The 7,006-nt window shown below is 38.1% G+C and overlaps 1 pseudogene; it reads left to right on the top strand.

The window, feature by feature from the left end:
• Positions 1-3,675: 3,675 nt before the first annotated feature.
• Positions 3,676-4,304, top strand: LOC141408341 (chromobox protein homolog 3 pseudogene; annotated as a pseudogene).
• The last annotated feature ends 2,702 nt before the right edge of the window (positions 4,305-7,006 follow it).

The following is a 7,006-nucleotide window of genomic DNA, read 5'->3' as shown; positions in this document are numbered from 1 at the left end:
AAAAAAAATATTTAAATAAATAGGGGCTGAAAACTTTCCAAATCTGATGGAAAACTTTACACATACAAGAAGCTCAACAAACTCTAAGAGGTTAAATGCAGAGATATCCACAAACACACATTATAGTAAAAAATGGTCAAGGACAAAGAAAAGCTTGAAGAAGCAAGAGAAAAATCCTTACTTATGGTTGGGCACAGTGGCTCACACCTGTAATCCCAGCACTTTGGGAGGCCGAGCCGGGCAGATCACGAGGTCAGGAGATTGAAACCATCCTAGCTAACATGGTGAAACCCCATCTCTACTAAAACTACAAAAAATTAGCTGGACATGGTGGCATGCGCCTGTAGTCCCAGCTACTCGGGAGGTTTAGGCAGGAGAATTGCTTGAACCCAGGAGGTGGAGGTTGCAGTGAGCCAAGATCACACCACTGCACCCCAGCCTGGGTGACACAGCGAGACTCTGTCTCAAAGGAAAAAAAAGAAAAATCCTTCCTTACAAGAGAACCCCAATAAGATCAACAGCTGACTTCTTATCAGAGGCAGTGGAGAACAGAATGCAGTGGATAACAGCCCAGGCACAGTGGCTCAGGCCAAGGAGGGAGGATTGCCTGAAGCTAAGAGTTCAAGACCAGCCTGGCCAACACAGGGAGACCTCTACAAGTAATTGTTTGGGTTTTTTTTGTTTGTTTGTTTTTTTTTTTTTTTTTTTTTTTTGAGATGGAGTTTTGCTCTTTTCACCCAGGCTGGAGTACAGTGGTGTAATTTCAGCTCACTGCAACCTCCACCTCCCAGGTTCAAGTGATTCTCCTGCCTCAGCCTTCCAAGTAACTGGGATTACAGGCCACCACACCCAACTAATATTTTGTATTTTTAGTAGAGATGGAGTTTCGCCATGTTGGTCAGGCTGGTCTCGAACTCCTGACCTCAGGTGATCCATCCGCCTTGGCCTCCCAAAGTGCTGGGATTACAGGCGTGAGCCACCGCACCCGGCCTTACAAATGAATTTTTTAAATAGCCAGACATAGTGGCACACACCTGTAATTCCAGCTACTTGGGAGGCTTAGGTGGGAGGATCACTTGAGCCCAGGAGTTGGAGGCTGCAGTGAGCTATGATCACACCACTGTACTCCAGCATGGGAGACAGAGGGAGATCCTGTCCTAAAATGAAGGAGAAGGAGAAGGCAGCGGGATAACATTCAAAGTGCTCAAAGAAAATCTGTCAACTAAAAATCCTACATTCAGCAAAAATTGTCTTTCAAATATGAAGACAAAATGAAGAGATTCCTAGATAAACAAAAATTGAGATAATTCATTGCTATCAGACCCACTGTACAAAAAATACTAAAAGAAAGTTATTTAGGTGGCCAGGCACAGTGACTCATACATATAATCCCAGCACTTTGGGAAGCCGAGGCAGGTGGATCACCTGAGGTCAGGAGTTTGAGACCAGCCTGGCCAACATGGTGAAACTGCATCTCTACTAAAAATACAAAAATTAGCTGGGTGTGGTGGCAGGCACCTGTAATCCCAGCTACTCGGGAGGCTGAGGCAAGAGAATCACTTGAACCTGGGAGGCAGAGGTTGCAGTGAACCGAGATCGTGGCATTGCACTCCAGCCTGGGCAACAACAGTGAAACTCCACCTCAAAAAAAAAAAAAAAAAAAGTTATTGAGGCTGAAACAAGTGACTCTAGATACTAATACACAAAAGCATTAGTAAAGATGGCATGCATATTTATTTTCTTAACTAATTTTAAAAAGCAATTGAATATGTATATAATTTTATTGTTGGGACTATACCAAAGAAATGTGATGTATTTGCCAATAACAGCACAAAAGAGGTGGATGGGAGCAAAGCTATATTGGACTAAGGAAATGACTCCCAGTGGTAATACAGGAACAAATGAAGAGAACCAGAAATGAGAAATAAATTTGATACAATAAAAGCTATAAATATATATTTATAGGCCAATGCAACAAAAGCTGTAAGTATATTTTTTTCTCCATTTTCTTCCCTCAGCTTTTTCAAAAGGTATAAAAGTAAAGTAATAATTATAGCAATATATTACGGGGTTTGTAACATATATAGAGATGTATAACAATACCACAAGAGGAAACAGGGAATGGAGCTATATACGAATAATGTTTCTATATCTCTTTGGAATTGTAAATGTGAAGCAGATTCTGATGTTAACATGTATGTATGGTAAGCCCTGGAGCAACAACTGAGGAAACAATTCAAAAAATATATAGTAAAAAATCATTTAAAAATTAATGTTACATCAGAAAATATTTACTTAATGCAAAAGAAAGGAAAAGAGGAATAAAGAAACAGAAAACATAGGAGGCATGGAGAAAGCAAAAAGTAAACCAGCAAAAGTAAATCCAGCTATATAAATAATAGCATTAAATGTGAATATGTTATCCATCAAAAGGCAGAGAACATCAGACTAGATAAGAAAACAAAATCCCAACTAAACGCAGTATATGGGAGACAGACTTTAAATTCAAGGACACAGATGGATTAAAAGTAAAAGGATAAAAAATTATATAACATGCAAACAGCAACTATAAGCAGGAGTGGTTATACAAAATAGGCTTCAAAAAATTATTAGAAATAAAGAGGGACATTTTATAATAAAAGGGTCACTCCATCAGGAAGATACAACAATTATAACCATATGTGAACCAAAAGCACCAAAATTCATAAAGTATAAACTGCCAGAACTGAAAGGGGAAATAACACAATTCAACAAGAATGGGCTTTCAATAATGGATAGACCAATAAGGCAGAAGATTGACAAGGAAACAGATGACTTGAACAACAGTATAAACCAACGAAACCAACAGACATCTATAGACACTCCACTCAACAAGAGCAGAATATACATGTTTCTCCAGTGCATATGGAACATTCTCCTGGATAGACCATGTGCTAAGCCATAATACAAGACCCAATACATTTTAAAGGAAAGAAATAATACAAAGTATGTTCTCTAACCACAAAGGAATTAAAAATAATATACGATAACCACAATAGAAATTAGAGGCTGGTGTGGTGGCACACATCAGTAATTGCAGCACTGAGAGGCCAAGTCTGGAGAATCACTTGAGCCCAGCAGTTTGGGACCAGCGTGGGCAACATGATGTGACCCCCATCTCTACAAAAATTTATTTTTAATTAGCCGGGTACAGTGGCACATGCCTGTAGTCCCAGCTACTCGGGAGGTTTAGGTGGGAGAATTGCTTGACTTAGGAGATCAAGGCTGCAGTGAGCCATGTTCAAACCACTGCACTCTAACGTGGGCAACAGAGCAAGACCCTGTCTCAAAAAAAGAAAGAGAAAGAACAAGGAAATCTGAGAAATCCACAGATATGTGGAAGTTAACATACTACTGAGTAACTAATGGGTGAAGGAAGAAATCACAAGGGAAATTAGGAAATATTTTGAGATAAATGAAAAGAAAGACAACATACCAAAACATATGGGATGTAGCTAAAGCAGTGCCTAGAGAGAAATTTGTAACTGTAAATGCTTAAATAAACAGGAAGAAATAATGTAGGATAAACAGGTTTAAAGATCTAATATACAGGCTCGAGCTGTAGGCATGCAGGGCCGGAGACGCTGCAGACCCACGACCTGGAGCAGCTCGGAGGTGGTGAATAATAGCTCTTCACGTCTGCAATAAAAAATGGCCTGCAATAAAACTACATTTCAAAAAATAGGAAAAAAACAATAGGAAGAGTAAAAAAGTTGAAGAGGCAGAGCCGGAAGAATTTGTGGTGGAAAAAGTACTAGATCGATGTGTAGTGAATGGGAAAGTGGAGTATTTCCTGAAGTGGAAGGGATTTTCAGATGCTGACAATACTTGGGAACCTGAAGAAAATTTAGATTGTCCAGAGTTGATTGAAGCATTTGTTAACTCTCAGAAAGCTGGCAAAGAAAAAGATGGTACAAAAAGAAAATCTTTATCTGATAGTGAATCTGATGACAGCAAATCAAAGAAGAAAAGAGATGCTGCTGACAAACCAAGAGGATTTGCCAGAGGTCTTGATCCTGAAAGAATAATTGGTGCCACAGACAGCAGTGGAGAATTGATGTTTCTTATGAAATGGAAAGATTCAGATGAGGCAGACTTGGTGCTGGCGAAAGAGGCAAATATGAAGTGTCTTCAAATTGTAATTGCTTTTTATGAAGAGAGACTAACTTGGCCTTCTTGTCCAGAAGATGAAGCTCAATAATTGTTCACATTGTTTTTTTATATATATTTTTATATATATATATAATTTGGGTCTTGGATTTTGATTTACTAGTGTGATGAAATAACTGCATCCTAATGAAAATCAAGTTTGATATGTTTGTTCTGAAAGTAGCATTGGAAGAGTTGTTGGGGGGTTTTTTGCATCCATAGCACTGGTTACTTTGAACAAATAAATAAAAGCTTTCTGTAGTTGCTTCTTTTATCAGAAAAGAACATTTGATACCATGGTATATTATTTCCTCTTCATTAAAGAACAGCTTTTCTAAATGTTGGGGGAAGTGTCCATAGTCATTACTCAATCAAAACTTGTGTTCTTATAAGCCTAAGGACCATTTTAGGTTTTTAACATGTCTTTTTTTGTGTGTGTGTGTATCCATAAAATGCATATGTAAATTTTTCTTTGTTTTTAAGCATTCACCCAAACAAAAAATCACAGGTAAACCCATGTTTCTGAGATGCCATTATTCCAAGCAAAATAAGAAATAATCACTTCAAGTTAAATTGAAAATTTTCCTGAAGCCATACATTTCAAGGGAAATAAGTAATTCTAAATAGGACAATTTAAATTGGATAATTTTAAAGTATCTATAATTGCAGTGGTTTATTTGCAAATTTCCTAAAAGGAAAGATTTTATCACTGCCATCGCAGCAGGTTTTCTCATCCAGATGAGGACACTAGACAAATGCTAGTGTGTTTTAACTAGCTGAACAAAACTAAGTTAAATGAAAATTTAAAAATTTCCCTAGTGAGCCATTCCTTAACAAAATGTTGAAATCCCTGTTGCTACATTGACTAAAAGGTAATGATGAATGGAATATGTAAGACTTGGCTTATATAAACCTAATCAGATGGTTAGAGATGTTGGCAGTTGAGGACCTGCTGCCGTAAATGTGTGAACAACCTTTTGTAAGCTGACCTATTGACCTGCATGTTTTTTCTTTACCCCAACTGATTCCTTACATGTAGGCTCAATCTTCAGTTATTTGCTTTACTAGTTCAACAAAAGCCAGGAAGAACAACTTTGTAGTAATCAGAGTGTTATCCAACTGTATATTGTTTACTTGATTGTAAATACTGGTGAACCAGTGGTTAATAAATAGTTTTATATTCCTTTATGCAAAAAAAAAAAAAAGATCTAATATACAACATGAAGACTATAGTTAGTAATAGAGTATTTTATTAGGGATTTTTGCTAAATGAGTAGCTTATAGCTGTTCCTGCCCACAGAGAGGAAAATGTATAACTATGTAAGGATGATGGATATATATGTTCATTTGTTCCACTATAGTAACCATTTTACTATATATGTGTATGTTATATCATGTATACCTTAAATATACACAATAAAAAATAAGAAAGTTTTTTGGTTTGTTTTTTGTTTGTTTGTTTTTGAGACAGAGTCTCATTCTATTGCCTAGGCTGGAGTGCAGTGGCGTGATCTCAGCTCACTGCAACCTCCACCTCCCGGGCACAAGCAATTCTCATGCCTCAGCCTCCCAAGTAGCTGGGATTATAGGCATGTGCCACCATGCTTGGCTAATTTTTGTATTTTTAGTATAGTTGAGGCTTCACCATGTTACCCAGGCTGGTCTTGAACTCCTGGCCTCAAGTGATCTGCCTGCCTTTGCCTCCATAAGTGCTAAGATTATAGGCATGAGCCACCACGCCCAGCCATGAAGAAAGATTTCAAATCAAGCACTTAACCTTCCACCCTAAGACACTGGAAAAAGAATAGCAATTAAAAGCACACTAAAAGAAAATAATAAAGATGGAAGCAAATGAACTAGAGAAGAGAAATGCGATAGAGAAAAACAAAACCAAAAGCTAGGTTTTGAAAAGATTTTTTAAATTGGCAAACCTTTTAGTTAAACTAAGGGAGACTCAAATTACTAAAATCAGAAATGAAAGAAGAGATATAAAGAAGATAAACAAGGCCGGGCATGGTGGCTCACGCCTGTAATCCCAGCCCTTTGGGAGGCCGAGGTGGGTGGATCACGAGGTCAGGAGATCGAGACCATCCTGGCTAACGTGGTGAAATCCCGTCTCTACTAAAAAATACAAAAAATTAGCTGGGCGTGGTGGCGGGCGCCTGTAGTTCCAGCTTCTTGGGAGGCTGAGTGGGAGAATGGTGTGAACCCGGGAACCAGAGCTTTCAGTGAGCCGAGATTGCACCACAGCACTCCAGCCTGGGCGACAGAGCAAGACTCTGTCTCAAAAAAAAAAAAAAAGAAGATAAACAAAAAGGCTTATAAAGGAGTACTATGAACAATTGTGTGCCTTTAGATTAAATGAGCAAATTATTGGAAAGACACAAACTACTGAAACTGACTCAAAAGGAGAGAAAATATGAATAGCTCTATAACAACTAAAGACATTGAATTGTCCAACACTGCCTACAAAGAAAAGCCCAGACATCACTAGACAAAGATATCACAAGAAAAAGAAAACTACAGACCAATATCTCCTATGAATATAGATGCAAAAATCTTCAACATACGCTAGTGCAATCCAGCAACATACAAAAATAATTATACTCCAAGGGAAATTTATTCCAAGAATGGAAAGTTGACTTAATATTTGAAAATCAATTAATGTAATACACTGTATCAATATAATTTTTTTTTAAGTTTCACAATTGGCTGGGTGCGATGGCTCATACCTGTAATCCCAGCACTTCGGGAGGCCGAGGCGGGCAGATCACAAGGTTTGGGAGTTCTAGACCAGCCTGGACGACATGGTGAAACC

Source organism: Macaca fascicularis, chromosome 13, assembly GCF_037993035.2.
Source record: "Macaca fascicularis isolate 582-1 chromosome 13, T2T-MFA8v1.1".
NCBI classification, from domain to species: Eukaryota; Metazoa; Chordata; class Mammalia; order Primates; family Cercopithecidae; genus Macaca; species Macaca fascicularis.
The sequence above is the reverse complement of the archived record's forward strand: the minus strand, read 5'-3'. Positions and strand labels throughout refer to the sequence as shown.